This window comes from Protopterus annectens, chromosome 2.part1, assembly GCF_019279795.1.
Source record: "Protopterus annectens isolate FY-2018-M chromosome 2.part1, PAN1.0, whole genome shotgun sequence".
Classification (NCBI taxonomy): domain Eukaryota; kingdom Metazoa; phylum Chordata; order Ceratodontiformes; family Protopteridae; genus Protopterus; species Protopterus annectens.
The window spans coordinates 1,195,617,901-1,195,634,788 of record NC_056729.1 but is presented as its reverse complement, the minus strand read 5'-3'; the positions used below and the strand labels follow the sequence as shown (position 1 = coordinate 1,195,634,788).

Here is a 16,888-nt window from a genome sequence, read left to right as displayed (position 1 = left end):
TTTGTATCGAAAAAGAAGGAGGTTGTCTGAGGGGTATAAATAGGGGGAAATAAGAGAGTATGATTGTGATGGAGGTGAGTTGTGGTGGTTAGTTATATGAAAGGATTGGAAGTTGAAGGAATTAGTGGGCTGGGAGAGATGGTGGAAATAAGATAAGGAGAGGAGAAGTAGTAGTGAAAGGAAGATGGAGGAGTATTTAGAGAGCATGTTGTAAAAGAGTAACAGTAGAACAGTAATAGAATAGTGTTGTTTGGTATATAGGAGACAGTTTTATATAGAGGAAGTGTATGTTATCTTAGAAGTGAGGAGAGTAGTATTAGTTATAGAGGGGTGTGGTCAAGAATAGGGAATGGAGTAGGATTGGTTAATAAGATGAAAGTGGGGAGTAGAGTGAAAGTTGGTTTTGGCGGGAAAAAAGGAAGGTGTGTTAGGAGGTACGAATACTGATTGGAGTAGAGTGGAAGTGGGAGTGGTTGTTGGAGGGATAAATGTAGACGTGCTGGGGGCGGGTGGGAATTGGGGGCAGGGTAGGGGAGCGGAGTGAGCCCGCAGGGCGAACGGAGTGGGTTGAGCCCAAGAGCAGAAGAGGAGCGAGAGACTATCAGAGGAGCAGTATTAGTGAAGTGTAAGTAGTAGAAGGTTAAGTGGAGAGGGTCTGGACAAGGTGTGAGGAGTGGGCTAAAGGTATTAGGGGAAGAGTGAGGGACAGAGATGTGGGAACTGTGAGACAGAAGGAGAGAGTTGTTAGGTTCACTTCTTATCCTAGCACAAAGGAGAGTTGTAAGTTAAAGTTTTAAGCTCAAAATCAATGGAGAAGGGATGTTCTCTAGTGGACAATGCAGGAATGCAATGGCTCACCAGGGAATACTTGGGCTGATGGGATAGAGGGAGAAGGGAGCAATAGTAACAAAGAACAGTGAGAGGTATGGAAGATAGAGGAGTGGAGTTGAGTGGGTTAGGCTGCTGGCAATCCTGACAGGGAGTATACTGCTACTGCTAGGAGAGCAAGAGTGCAGTAGTTCTAGCTCAGCAGATGAACGTACTTTAAGTTCTTTTAGAGTCTCTTGGGTATACTTTTCTTCGAAAGGAGTTGAAGCAGCAGAGAGTATTGCTTTGGCAATAGGGAGTACAGCTCTAGTTAGGTCCAAATATCCACCCAGGCAAGAACACAGGGGGAAAAGATTCAGGGCAAGAAAGTTTAAGTTCTTTTAGAGTCTCTTGGGTATACTTTTCTTCGAAAGAAGTTGAAGCAGCAGAGAGTATTGCTTTGGCAATAGGGAGTACAGCTCTAGTTAGGTCCAAATATCCACCCAGGCAAGAACACAGGGGGAAAAGATTCAGGGCAAGAAAGTTTAAGTTCTTTTAGAATCTCTTGAGTATACTTTTCTTCGAAAGGAGTTGAAGCAGCAGAGAGTATTGCTTTGGCAATAGGGAGTACAGCTCTAGTTAGGTCCAAATATCCACCCAGGCAAGAATACAGGGGGAAAAGATTAAGGGCAAGAAAGTTTAAGTTCTTTTAGAGTCTCTTGGGTATACTTTTCTTCGAAAGGAGTTGAAGCAGCAGAGAGTATTGCTTTGGCAATAGGGAGTACAGCTCTAGTTAGGTCCAAATATCCACCCAGGCAAGAACACAGGGGGAAAAGATTCAGGGCAAGAAAGAGAGCGACACACTCACAGCCGAGGATGCACAGCAGCCAAGAACGGGCTAGTATGGGATAGTATAAATAGCCTCACTGCACCTCCTCCCTCAGATGGAACTGCTATCTCTGCCGAGCTCTACACCAATTCTTTATACAAACACCTGTATAACTGCATTGTCTCAGACATACCTGATAGGAGCAAAACAAGCTCCTCAAGGAAGAGGAAATCTACCTGGTGGACAACTGCCATTAACAGGCTTTACAATAAGAGGAAGAAATTGCTGTCTAAGAGCCCTCCTATACTGGAAACACTCCCTCCTCAGCTTAAACAAGCAAATAAGGTGTCTTGTGAAGCCCTTCAAAGCAAACTATGACTCCATATTAGCTTCCTCAACAAAGGACAACCACAAGGCATTCTATAGTTACATCCATAACCTAAAAAGAAAGGCTCAGATATGTGCAGTACTGGTAGTTAATGATACCACTTATAATGAGCCTGTGGACATAGCTAACCCAGTTGGCTAACAGGTTCTGTGAAAACTTCACTCCCCTGTCCCCACCACACATATCCCATGACATCCCTTCCATGTGTCCCCTACCTTGTATCTCTAAAGACCAGGTGGTAAATGCCCTCGCTAAGGCCAAAACCACAGCATCTATGGGACCTGATAACATCCCAGGCTGCATCCTACATGGGCTACAAAATGAATTAGCAATATCACTGACTACTCTTTTCAATCACAGTCTAAGCACCCTCTTTGTACCAGCTGAATGGTAAACAGCCACGGTTATTCTCTTGCACAAAGATGGTGCATCCACTGACCTCAGGAACTATAGATCTATTAGTCTGAGTAGACTTATCTACAAGGCCATGGAACGAGTCATCATGGACCTTATCAACAAAGATATAGGTAATCTCCAAACACTTGACCCTACTCAATTTGGATTTGTCAAAGGTTGATCATCCCTGTTAAACCTGGTGGACTTCTTTGAGACAGTCACCAAGGCCCCGGATGAGGGGAAATCTGGGCATACAGCCTACCTGGACTTAGTCAAGGTGTTTGACACTATCCCTCACCCAGGTATCAATGATAAACTCACCCAACAAGGCATCAACCCTTATTTCATAATTAGGGTCCCTAACTGGCTCACTGATAGAACTCATATAGTCAAAATAGGGGAATCCACCTCCAACAGCAGACCTGCAACTAGTGGTGTTCCACAGGGTTGAGTCCTGGGACCTCTACTGTTTAGAATCTATTTCTCTGAAGTTCAAGGAAAAACTACAAGTCTGTAGTTGACAAAGTTTGCTGATGACTGCAAACTGGGAGCGGTCATAGAATATCCAAATTATGTCAACATCCTACAAGAAGGTCTTACACAAAGAAATGATTGATGCCAAAGTCATGGCCTTAAATTCAATGCAAAAAATATATTATCGTTCCTTTCAGCAAATGTAATGTTCCTGCTAACTACCACATCAGTAACAACACCTTAAGTATGCACTCAGTGGTGAGAGATCTGGGCACATAGGTTGACAGCTACCTTACCTTTGACCACCATATCTCTAAAGTGGCAAGAAGGGCATTCTATCTTGCTCATCTCATAAGTAAGGGAATTGTCTCCAGAAAAAAAGAAGTTATAACCTTACTGTACACTTCCTTCATCAGGTCAATAATTAAGCACAGTTCCCCTTTTGGTATGTACCTTTCCAAGCATCTGCAGCAATTACAGAGACCGCAAAGGTTTCGCACAAGGAAAGTTCAAGGTGTTCAGCATCTGTTTTATGGAGATTGTCTGAAATCATTGTCACTTTATTCTGTTTCATACAGACTAATCAGAGGTGATCTCTACCTTGTATACAAGGCAATCTCTGACTCTGCTTTATTGGAAGTGCTGCATATCTGTAAGTCAAGTGGTACACGGGTTACTCACTCTGAAGTCCTTAATCTGGTATGCGACATTAATAAAACCTGTTGGAGGGACAAATTTGTCTCCCAGAGGTTGCCACACCTTTGGAACAGACTCCCACTTCATGTCAAACAGAGCACCTTATTAGTCCTCTTCAAATGCAGTCTGGATGATTGAATGGGTGACTGTAAATTTTCCTGGGGGTTCTATATTTGTCCCTCTTGGACAGGGACAGTAGGTGCTGATCATGGAAATAAGGGTAAGAACTTGACTAGGCTTGTAAGGGCCCTAGGGCCATTAGCCTAGTAACTTCATATGATGCTATGATCTCATAGGGTGATATAAAATGCTCTGACTAACATCCACACACACCAAGTTGGCTGCAGTGAGACGAGTATCACTATACCAAAACCTTTCTACATTTACATAACAATGCAGAGCACACACACAGCAAGTTGGCTGCAGTAAATGCTCTGACTAACATCCACAGAAAACATGTTGACTGTAGTGAGAATAGTACTATTACCTACCTACATTTACATAACACTAAACAGCACATACAACAAGTTGGCTGCAGTGAGAATAGTACTGGTACCTATCTACATTTACAGAACACTGCACAGCACATACATACACCAAGTTGGTTGCAGTCAGAATAAAACCCCTACGTATTTAAGTTTACAGGCTACAGAATGCACAACATATTGCATGCACCCTGCTCAAGTCTGACATTAACTTGGCTTTAGATAATCATATGGTAGATGACATCAGCAGGCCTTGTGGAGGACAAGAACTTGTAGGTCTGCATCACCTGCAAGGCCCAAACAGTGCCAATTTGAGATTCACACTTGTTCAGTAGGAAGATGCACACACACACACACACACACACACACACACACACACACACACACACACACACACACACACACACACACATACACACACACACACACACACACACACACCAAGTGGGCTGGAGTGAGATTAGGACCTCTACCTCTCTAGTTTTATAGACTACATGACAAAGTACTTAATGCATGCCCCACAACTCACGTCTGATGTTAACTTGGCTTTAGGTAATCTTATAGTACATCACATCAGCAGGCCTTATGGGGGACTAGAGTTTGTAGGTCTGTATCACCTGCTAGGCCCAAAACAGTGTAAAACACTGTAAAACCATGCCAGTTTGGTATTCATACTTGTTCTGTAGGGAGATGTACACTCACATAAACACCAACTGGGTTGGATTGAAATTAGAACCCCTACCTATCTAGTTTTACAGATTACATAACACAGTACTTAATGCATGTTCCACAGCTCAAGTCTGATAAAAAATTTGGATTTAGGTAATCTTATAGTAAATGACATCAACAGGCCTTGTGGAGGACAAGTGTTTGGAGGCCTGCATCAACTGCAAGGGCCAAAAAGTGCAAATCCATGTCAGTTTGGGAGTCACACTTGCTCTTTGGGGAGATACATACACACATACACCAAATGGGCTGGAGTGAGATTAGAACCCTTACCTATCTAGTCTTATACACCATACTTAACCCACTCATCACAGCTCAAATCTGGAATTAGTATTGCTTTACATAATCTTATGGTAAATGACATCAGCAGACCTTGTGGAAGACATGAGTTTGAAGGCTTGCATCAATTGCAAGGGCCAAAAAGTGCAAACCCATGTCAGTTTGGAAGTCAGTGTGAGATTCACACTTGTTCTTTGGGGAGACACACAGACACACACACACACACACACACACACACACACACACACACACACACACACACACACACACACAGTTGGCTAGAGTGAGATTAGAACCCCTACCTATCTAGCCTTACCCACTACAGATCACAATGCTTAATGCACATGCCACAACTCAAGTCTGCTTTATAAATGACTGCAGGCAAACTAATCATATACAACATAAACAAGTCCTGTGTTGAACAGCTTGGGAGACCTGCAGAGTCAAATTGCTTCTTAGTGTCATCTCAGTCTAGTAGCCTAGCAGTCAGATAACTGTTTTGTAGCCTAGCTATGTGACAACAGTACCTGTTTTGGGCATATGTGTCTGTCTGCATTTGGATGGGCAAGCATGTGGCCAAAATCGGTTTGCTTTGTTGATGAGTGAGCATACAACATTATACATTACACAAATTGTTTAGTTATTGATGTATGCGTGTGGTGAAACCCAGGAGACACAGGTGGCTGTAGTGACTGTGGGTGTTGTTGCTGGAGTAGATACAAGCATATGGCTTCATATGTACATATTCATATATTGTGCCATACATTTTCAAGGTTTCCACATGCTGTCTTAGGGAGACGTGGTATGACTCTCCACTCACCAGATGTTTACAGCAAGTACACAGGTTTGACTCATATTTGTGTGTGTTTCATACTAAATTGTGGTTTGCTGTCAAATGTGGCATCACTTACACATAATGTGAGAGAAGCCTGCCAGAAATCTGAACTTCAGATGTCCCAATAGTCCTCTAAATGCACCAGATGATATTCTGTGCACTTTCACATTTTGCAAGTGCATTATCTAATGTTGAGTCCTTACTTTTGGTTCTTTGTCCAACATTATATGTGTTGTAGAGCAGCTTTACTCTTCATGATCTGGGTATGTAGGGCAATACAGACATACACACACACACACACACACATATATATATATATATATATATATATATATACATATATATATATATATATATATATATATATATATATATATATACACACACACACACACACACACACACACACACACACACACACACACACATACACACACACACACATATATATATATATATATATATATATATATATATATATATATATATATAGAAAGTCATCATCTTCTTTCGGCTGTTCCCATTAGGGGTCGCCACAGCAGATCACCTGTTTCCATTTCTTCCTGTCCTCTGCATCTTGCTGTGTCACACCAACTACCTGCATGTCCTCTCTCACCACATCCATAAACCTTATCGTAGGCTTTCCTCTTTTCCTGTTACCTGGTAGCTTCATCCTTAGCATCTTTTTCCCAATATACTCAGCATCCCTCCTCAGCACATGTCCAAACCAACGTAATCGTGCCTCTTTGGCTTTGTCTCCAAACCTTCCAACCTGGGCTGACCCTCTAATATACTTATTCCTAATCCTGTCCACCCTTATCACACCCAGTGCAAATCTTAACATCTTTAATTCTGCCACATCCAGCTCAAACTCCTGCCTTTTTGTCAATGCCACTGTCTCCAACCCATATAACATAGCTGGTCTCACTACCCTCTTGTAGACCTTCCCTTTCACTCTTACAGGTACTCGTCTGTCACAAATCACTCCTGACACTCTTCTCCACCCACTCCATCCTGCCTGTACTCACACTCACCGTTACTCTGAACTATTGACCCCAAGTATTTAAACTCATCCACCTTCACCACCTCTACTCCTTGCATCCTCACCATTCCTCTATCCTCCCTCTCATTCACACACATATATTCTGTCTTAGTCCTGCTGACCTTCATTTCCCTTCTCTCTAGACCATATCTCCATCTCTCCAGGGTCTCCTCCACCTGTTCTCTACTCTCACTACAGATCACAATGTCAAATGCAAACATCATAGTCCACGGGGACTCCTGCCTGATCTCGTCTGTCAACCTGTTCATCACCATTGTAAATAAGAAAGGGCTCAGAGCTGATCCTTGATGTAACCCCACCTCCACCTTAAACGCATCCGTCACTCCCACAGTAGACCTCACCGCTGTCACACTACCCTCGTACGTATCCTGTACCACTCTTACATACTTTTCTGACACTCCTGACTTCCTCATACAATACCACACCTCCTCTCTAGGCACCCTGTCATATGCTTTCTCTAAGTCTACAAAAACACAATGCAACTCCTTCTGTAAAACATTTGTCTGAAGAAGGTGGGGAAGTTTTCCCTACCGAAAGCGCTCACATATTATCGAATAAACGGCTATCTGTTTTTTTATTTGTTCAGCCTTGAAGCTTGCCTTTTCTTCGTGTGGCCGTTTTTATTATCATTTAACCTCACTTTCTAACATCTCTCTTGAATTTAATTTTAATTTTTTAATTTTACATTTGTTACCCAGGGGTGTCTGACTGAGCCGAAAAGGCCCTTTTAAGCTCCACAAAGAAAAATTACAGACACATTTAGTTATTTAGACATGATCAGTATACACACAAGTTACAGGAGACATGTTTTTACAGTGGTATGTGGCACATAAACAGTTATAGTGGAGAGAACAAACAAAAAAATATTAATTTTAAAAATAAATGTAATTAATAGATTTGTGGTGTACAGCTGAAATTTGGAACATAGGTAGAATACATACATAGTACACAGGTACAGTACATACACTGTAGATTAGCCAGTGTTTGTGAGTAAGATTGAAAACTATTATCAAGTGCTCTAGATTTTGTATGTATGTGTTATCCACTTTCACTAGCCTGGGGAGCAATCATGGCACTGCCAACTTTCCTTGAGATGTTGCCTGATGAGGTCTTTAAAGGAGGCTTTGGATGATGTGTTTTGAATGCTTGTAGGGACAGGGTTCCATTTTTTAGCCACTGAACTACTATATAGTGCATCTCCAAAGCTATTGTAGCTGTTGGTGACTTCTAGTAGTAGTTTGCTTGATGATCTAAGAGGCCTTTTGGCTGAGTGATGTTGTATAGGTTTTTGAGGGCAGGACACTTATTGGGGAGGTAATAAATAGAATGACAGAGGCAGAGCTGATTGTAGGTTAGGAGGTTGGGCAGTTCAAGCCAGTGGCGCTGTCTCAAAGCAGTACAGTGATGAGTTCTATATGAGCAATTTGCAACAAAGCGGGCAATTCTGTTATAGCAGGCTTCCATTTTGCTTAGTTCAGTTTTGTTGAGATTAGTCAGAATGGGAGCTGCATAGAGTAGGGTGGATAGAAGTTGGGAGCGAGCAATGGCTGATCTTGTGTTGTTGGTAAGAAATGGTTTGATATGGTAGAGTGACCCCAGTTTGGCATGTACTTTTTTAATAGTTAAGTTGAGATGACTATCAAATTTTAGGTGGGAGTCTATGGTTATTCCCAATAGCTTAGCCTGTGCCACTGGAGCAATTGGAGTAGCATTAGTGGAGTAGATAGTGAATTGACTGTTAGTGTTTTTGTTAGAACTGGTTATAATCATAAGCTGAGTTTTGTTCCAGTAAGACTACATGAATATTCCATGCATGAGGCCTACTGATTACAAATGGAGGTGTGATAGTGGAATAGGTATCTGTAGTCCAATGTGGATGCCATTTCTGTCCAAATAGCCCACTGTAGTTACTTGTATAACATACCAGGTCCATAGCTACAATGACATATCATAATAATCCGCTAGACTACTGTGTAGGTTACAGACTCACCTTGCAAATGCAGCAGTTGACACAACTGTAGTTCAGAGCTGACTGTGTCTGATGCAAGCAGTACACAGCCAATACATGGATAGGTACAGGAAGTGTGAGTTGACTGGCACTAATTTTAATGTATGTATGTGAGTAGGAGTAAGGTGTTAGTCCCTAGCTCCCTAGATTGTCAGTGAATGTGCTATGCGTTGTCTCTTAGCCAAAGCCAGGGTGTACAGAACACACCTATATCTGTCTACAGGGACTTCAGCAGGGGGGGTTCTCTTCCAAGTCCTCCTGTGACTGTGGTGACCCTGGCAGTAGTGGGGGGGGGCTGTGTATCCCTTCCCTTTGCTGATCCTGCTGCATCTGTTTCTGCAGGATCAGACTGTGTAGCCTAGTACATACTGTGAATATCTGTGCACATGTGCATGGAGTATACTTCAGAGCTGCACCAAATATATGGAGGCACCAGAACCATGACTTCAGAAGCCCAAACACACCCTCTATTGATGTTCCTAGTTTGTGTGTGTGCCTCATTATGGCATTCTTCCATGAGTGTGTGCGCATTTCTGATGGGTGTCATCATCCATGGTTCCAGAGCATTGCCAGCATCCCCCACTAAATGGCCCTGTGGGATGTCATCCCTAGCAGACATCTGGTACAGCTGTGATGTGTGCCAGATATGGGAGTCGTGATAACTGCCAGAGTTGCCAGCACACACATGCATGATAATCCCCTGGGCATTGCTCATGACTTGAAAGTTGATGCAGTGGTATCCCTTGCGGTTAATGTAGATTCTACCCTGCTTACCAGGTGGTGCCTTGATGTGTACATGAGTGCAATCTATGTGATCCAGTACTTCAGGGTAGTGTGCTACATGGTAGAAGTGTTGCATAATGCTGGCTTCACCTCAGGGGAAAGGGGAAAAGATATGTGGTCACTGGCATTTGGGAGCATAGCATCCAGGAACTGGTGGAATATCCTGGATGCAGATGCCCGTAACACTCCCATCATGTCCGCAGTTGGTCTTTGAAAAGTGCCTGTAGCTAGTATCCTAAGGGCTACATATAACTTAGTTTCCATTGGGATGGGGTCCCCTCTGTTAGTTCTGGCTTTGAGTTGAGGGCGGCAGAGCTCACTGAGTTCTTGTAATATGTCCCTGTCCACACTGTAGCACTCTACAATCTCGAGCTCATGCAGCTCCTGAAAGGTTACCCTGGGCCTGAACGCTTTTCTCCTTCTCGGCCTGGGCCTATGGTTAGCAGCAGCAGCAGTAGTATTGACTTTAGCATCTAGCACATACAGATGTAGAATAACTGCAGCAGCCCCTAGCATTATCTCAGTTAAAATTTCCAGTCTCTACTCCAGTGGTTCAGTGTACTGAGAGAAAATCAGAATGTAGGATGTATGCATACTTTATACAGTTGTGGTGTAGTTCCACCATGTGGGATTGGCTAATTCTGATGCAGTTCACCTGCTTAGGATATAATTAACATGATTTAAAGGCCCTACTTTAGTGCGCAACGCAGAGCTAAGTGTAGTATCTTGCAGCATAGATTATACAAAACTATATATTATTAATTGAATATATCCGGTTTCCATTCATAGCTGGCTACCGCATGACTGTGACTTGGGTGGTCTGGTTGCATGAACACACTAAGCTATGCCCAAACCATTTGCAGCAAGTAGCATGCTATGTAAACATGTGCACTAAGAACAAAATATCCTAAAAGTAGCATGACACCCCCCGATGTCATCCACATCCAGTGGGAATATAAACACCGTGTAGAAGCCCACACAAAGTGGATATGCATAAATGGTTTCTCCCTTTAGCGATTCAGCACATCCAAGGCATTTACCCGTTATTTGCGTAATATTCGGGCTGACAGCCTGGAAACTACATGGTTCATAGCTGTGTAAGCTGGGTAACAGCATGAATGCATGACTGTACAGCCCGATGCAAGGTCCTACAGTACATCTGTCTAAAGCACATTATAAGTATTATTTTACAATTTTTTTAAATTTTTATATTAAGAATGTTTGCTCAATGTGGCACATAGTGCAAACGTGGAAATTAATAAATAAAAAAAAATATTGATGTCACAATCTCTGCCATTTTCAGACACCCAAAATGTATGTTTTGCACATTTATATATGTGATCTTACCTTTTCAGGGGAATTATGTGCATATTAGTGGAGTTTTACATCCCCTTCTTTCAATGTAGGCTCCTGTACTTGGAAAATTTCCACGTACAGTACTAACACTGACGTGGAGTCTACACAGATGCATTACAGCTTGCTGGATTGCTCCACCTGGTTAATCTGCATAAAATCCAGCTAATAAAGGCAAAATCTGCATGCACGAAAGGTTTCTTAGCTGCACTTGCTTGCACGCCGCTACATGGAGTTTACTGAATCTAAAACTGCGCACATGTATGCATTACGGCGTAATGCATACATGATAAAATGTTTCATGTTAGGCTTATTGAATTTCCCTATATGTCTAATTTTTAGTTTTTAAAAGTTTTTTTTAATGAAAAGTAAATAGTGTAAGTATATATATATATATATATATATATATATATATATATATGTGTGTGTGTGTGTGTGTGTGTATGTGTGTGAAATATATGTCTAATTTCAGTTTTTAAAGATTTTTTTCAAAGTAGAGTTTAAACAAGTAGAACACACACATATATTTGTCTGTTTATTTTTATAAATGTTAGGTGCAAGTCATTGGTGGGCATGTATTTACAGTGACTCACCATACACAATTGCTGGGCATGTTTACCTGGTATGCATCATCAATGGGGTGTGCCGTCACATTGGAGGGTAAATATTGGGCAAGGTTTGCTACTGGTCATGGCTGTTTTTGCTTTGTTGCTCTTGACTATTATATCCTACTGCTACATGCAGTTGCATGTCTCTTACTTAGCATGTACATTATTATTTATTTATTTATTCATGCATTTATCTATTTGCATTTGTTTACCGGGAGGGTGAGCACGTTTTCAGTAGAGGCCTGGGGAGGAAAGCTCCAAAAAACAAAACATGAAAAAGCTACAGAATCAAAATACAGAAATCAAGCAGTGATGGTACAGAACACTACTTTACAGAATAGTTGATAGAATAAAATAGATAATACTAGCTATACAGATGTTAGATTTTAAGTATGCAAGCCAAACAAGAATACAATTGATGACATGGGATAATAAGGAATGTGTGTATTGCAGTTTTGCAGTAGAGAGGGAAAGATAACTAACTTTCTTTCTCTGTTAGTAACCTGTGCTTAAACTAACATCCTAAACCCTCATCTCTACTACTATGGCCCCATCCTTTCTCTCCTCCCTCCCATTCTCCACACTATTTATCTCCCACCCACCACTTCCTATCAATGTCTATACATTGTCCTTCTTTTGAACAATGATTATCTTTTTTGTTTTTACTCTTATATGTAGTAAATTTCAACCACTGCTATCAGTGCAAACCTTAATGTTCATAATTTTTCTTTTGTTTCTCTCTATAATTAATTTCATATTTGCATTGTTATTTTTAATAGTTTTTGTCCTGTAGGTTTATCTTTTGCTTATGTTTGCTGGGGCTCTTCCCCCTTGGATCTCCACTGAAAATGGGTTGCTTTACTACCAATGCAATGCAAATAGTTAATAACCTTTTCTTTTTACAATTATTTTGTATTGTGATTTTTATTTAATATTTGTATATTTTCACTTTATCTTTATTTATGTTTGCTGGGGCTTTTTCCCTCGGGTCTCCACTGAAAATGGATTTGTCTGTAAACTCAGTTGGACTAACCTGGTTAAAAAAATTGTGAAATAAATAAATAAATAAAATATGAAGAGCAACTGATTAAAGATTCTGCAAGTAAGGTATAGCCTTGGAGCTATTGCTATATAGGCATCAAGAATGAATAGAAGATATAGCAGGTAACTGATATAGTAGATTATGTGTGGCTGGGTGGCACATGTTGGACTTAATAAGTTGGAAGCAATGAATGTATATATGAGGAGTCTGAGCCATAAGTGAGATGGGGAGGAAAAGTAGGAAGGCTAGGAATATTTGTTTTTTTATAGATAGTTCTGGTACATGTACATAGCCAATGGGAGGACAGATGATGTTTCTGCAAAGTCTTAAAGCATTCAGGGTTGCTAGTAGACCTAATTGAAGGAGGGAGATCATTCCATAGTTTTGCTATAGTATATGGGTAACGCATTTGATGGGCAGAAAGGTTAGGCTTTGCTACATTAAGGAGCATCTGATTGACTGATCACAGAGGTCTGTTTGGGTGATACATGGTGAAGAGAGAGGAGAGGGCAGGACAACTAGAAAGCTTATAGATTAACTTGTGAGCTGTGGTTAGTTGCATGTATGTTTGAGGTTGGAGAAGGTTTAGTCAGTTTAGATGATGGAGTGATACTCAGTGGTGGGAGGAGTGTTTGGTGCTGGTTACAAATTTTGTGATTTTATTGTAGCTTGAGTCCAGTTTGGATTTTAGAGAGGATTGTATATTAGTAAAGAGAGGTGCACCATAGAGTAAGGATGGAAGTAGAAAGGAAGAGGCAAGGGACAGTCTTGTTGCTTAGGTGTGGAAGTGTTTGTGCCTGTACAGGATGCCTAGTCTCTGATGGTTTTTTTGATTTTTATGTTAATATGCTGGTCGAAAGTTAGGTGTTCATCTACGACACCCCTAGACATTTGTTACATGGGACTATTTCAAGGCAAGTGCTGTTGAGTGAGTTGATGGAAAATTCATTTTTGGTTAGGGGTGCTGTTTTTTTTGGGAGGTGAATAACATGAGTTTGGTTTTATTAGCATTTAGGACTAAATGGTTATTATACATCCAAATTTCAGTTGAGGTGAAGGCATTTAGGGTGAGTGTAAGTAGTTCTGAGGTAGACTTGGCCATGCAGATGATGATGGAGTCATCTGCATATTGGATGACATTAACATGGGGTATGCTAGTATAGAAATCATTAATGAAAATGCTGAAGAGCAGTGGACGTAGTATGGACCCTTGCAGGACTCCGGTATTGATGTTGAGGAAAGGAGAGAGGGATTAGTGCCATCTGGTTGCTTGTTGTCTATCTGTAAGGTAGTTGAAAAACCAGCCTAGGGTAGGGGGAGATATGCCTAAATTGGAGAGTTTGGTCAGAAGTAGTGGGTGGGAGACAGTATCGAATGCCTTGGAAAGGTCAAGAAATAGTGAGGAGACAAGGTATCCTGAAACCTGAGCATGGTTGACTGTATCCAAGAAAGATATAAGAGCTGTGGTGGTGCTATGACTAGGTCTAAACCCATGCTGGGTTGGGGAGAGGAGGTTGTGGTATGGTAGGTAGTTAAATAGTTGGCTATAGATACATTTTTCCAGAATTTTGGAGACAGGACAGAGGATGGCAATTGGATGGAAGTTAGATATATCATTATTGTTTCCACCTTTGTGGAGAGGGAGGATAGATGCCTTTTTCCAAATTGTGGGAATGAAGGACTCTTGAATGGATCTGTTTAGTAGTATGCTAATGGGATAGACGTTAGTGTCTGCTGATATTTGGAGGAATTCTGGTGGTAAGTTATCTGGAGCATTAGATACAGGTTTTTTTTATGGTGGAGGTAGATATGGGTACAAGAGAGAGAAGATTGGTCTTGTAGCAGATGGGTCTGGGGGCAGTGGGTTGATTAGTGGGAAGTTGGCAGTGAGGTTGACTATGCTGTTTTTAAAGAATGACTTAAAAAGTGAGGCAGTTTCAGCTGGGGCCATGTCTGGATCAGGAGAGGGATTATCATTTTTGCCTAGGTATAATAGAGAGTTTACGGACCTCCAGAACTTTTTAGGATTTTGCATATGGCCATTTTTCAGAATGTAGTAGTCTTGTTTGTTTTTGATGATGTCGTTTTACTTGATTATGCAGATGTTTGTATTGAGTGAAGGCTGAAGAGTTTTTACTTGTATGCCATAACTTCTAGGCCTTATCCCTAGCTTTCATAAGTTGTTTGGTGGATTTGGTAAGCCAACTGGCCTGTTTGGTTTTCACTCTGCTATGTCGGAGAGGTGCAAGATTGTCTAGTACATGGAAGAATGTTGAGTTAAAAAATTCAACAGCATCATTCAGTGGTAGGACTTTAAGCAGATGCCAGTTGAGATTTCATAGGATATTGTTAAAGGTTGTTGGGCAGAAGTGAGATAGGTCTCTGGTATGCTTACAGTGGTATATATTAAGCACTGGAGTTGGTTTGTGAATTATGTATGCCGGTAGATGATCACTAATGCTTTTAGGTAAAGTGCCAGTAGAAGAGATTTGACTAGGGTCAGAGACAAGGACCCAGTCTAATACTGACCTGTTGTTTTTGTTGAGTCTGTTTATGGTATTAATGAGTTTGGTGTACCTAAACAGATTGATACTGTTTGTTGGGTGATGATGTATGATGTCTAACCAGTTAATATTCACATCACCAAGTATGATTATTTCATTCTCTATATATTTGGATGACTAGGCTTGTGTTTCTTCAAGTATTGGGATATTGTTACCTGGGGGTGGTATATGTGACTATAATGCAAATGGTTTTACTGCTGTTCATTTTCAAGTAGGATATTAGTATTTCAGCTGTAGAAAATGTGGGAGTGGGTTTATTACATGGGACTATATTCAAAGTGTTATGGTATATGAGAGCAGTGTCTCCACCTTTTTTCTGGGCCTGTCTGTTCTCAGACAAGAGAAGCCTGATGGGAGGAATTCAGAGTTTTTAATATATGATTTTAGCCAAGTCTCAGTTGCTGCTACCATATTTGGCTTATAGTGTTCAATCCAGACATGGAGATCTGGAATTTTGTTTCTGATGCTTTGGAGGTTGATGGTAGTGAGGTTAAGGGTTTTGTGACAGTTCTTGTGATAAAGAGGGGAGTGAGTAGGCCCGGGATTGGGCTGAATGTCACCGCATAGTATTAGATTGTGGTAAGTATGTATGGGATTAGTGGGTTGCAATTTATTCTTTGTGTTGTATTCATGTATGGAGGTTAGTTTTAGTTTAGTTTTTACATGTAAGGTTAGAATGTTTAGCTTTTTAAGGAGGAGGGTATTTGTTGCAAATAGAGAGGGCGTTATGTCAGAGAGCTGAGCGAGTTTGGGCAGAAGAGTGGCAGTTATGTGAATGCGCTTGTGGTATCCATGTATGGTTTCAGGAGAAGTAAATAGTTGTAGAAAGAGGAAGGACATTACATTAACAACTAACTGAATCTGCTTTGAGGAAAGAAATGTAGCTACAAAGACTACTTGCTGTAAATATATTTATTCAAGAGAGTCTCAAGCACCAAAAATGTTGATGTACCTTTCTCATGTTTTCCCAAAACAGAGAGTTGAAAACAAATAGCATTTTAGATTACTTTGGTATTTTCGTCATCGGATGGAAGCTTTTCCCTCCTTAGTCTTTCTCATCAACATTTCCTTCTTAGGTTTTGGGAAAAAAACTGAGTGGAAAGGGCTGCTCTTCCTTTTATTTGACATGGAGCATTATGATTCAGTTCCACACTGATAAGACTGAAGTCACAATAATACCCTGATGAAAGTCCATCACAGGTACACCACCTGATAGATGGCAGTCTGCGCTATCTGCCAGCAAAGAACACAACTCTGGCCAAAAGGTTGCTTGGTATATTACTAACTAGCCAAGTAAATGTCTCTGGTACGAGAATATTTGCATATGTACTAGATCTTTAATTATATATATATTTAGCGTATAAACCATACAACAAAGAGTATTTGTCATGATATGGTTAGTAGTGTGGGACTCTATAAATCATACAATAAAGGGTATTTGTAATGATATAATTATCAGTATTGGACCCTGATGTAGAAATTAGAATTTTGAAATTGCAGCCTTGGACATTTAACATGTGCTACCCACAATAAGTAGACACTATGCACAACA

At 40.9% G+C, this 16,888-nt stretch overlaps 1 protein-coding gene across 4 annotated transcripts in view; it reads right to left on the bottom strand.

The window, feature by feature from the left end:
• The window catches only part of TRAF3IP2 (TRAF3 interacting protein 2), a 765,530-nt gene that overhangs the window by 278,219 nt on the left and 470,423 nt on the right, over positions 1 to 16,888 (bottom strand). The gene's annotated exons all lie outside the window — the stretch shown is intronic.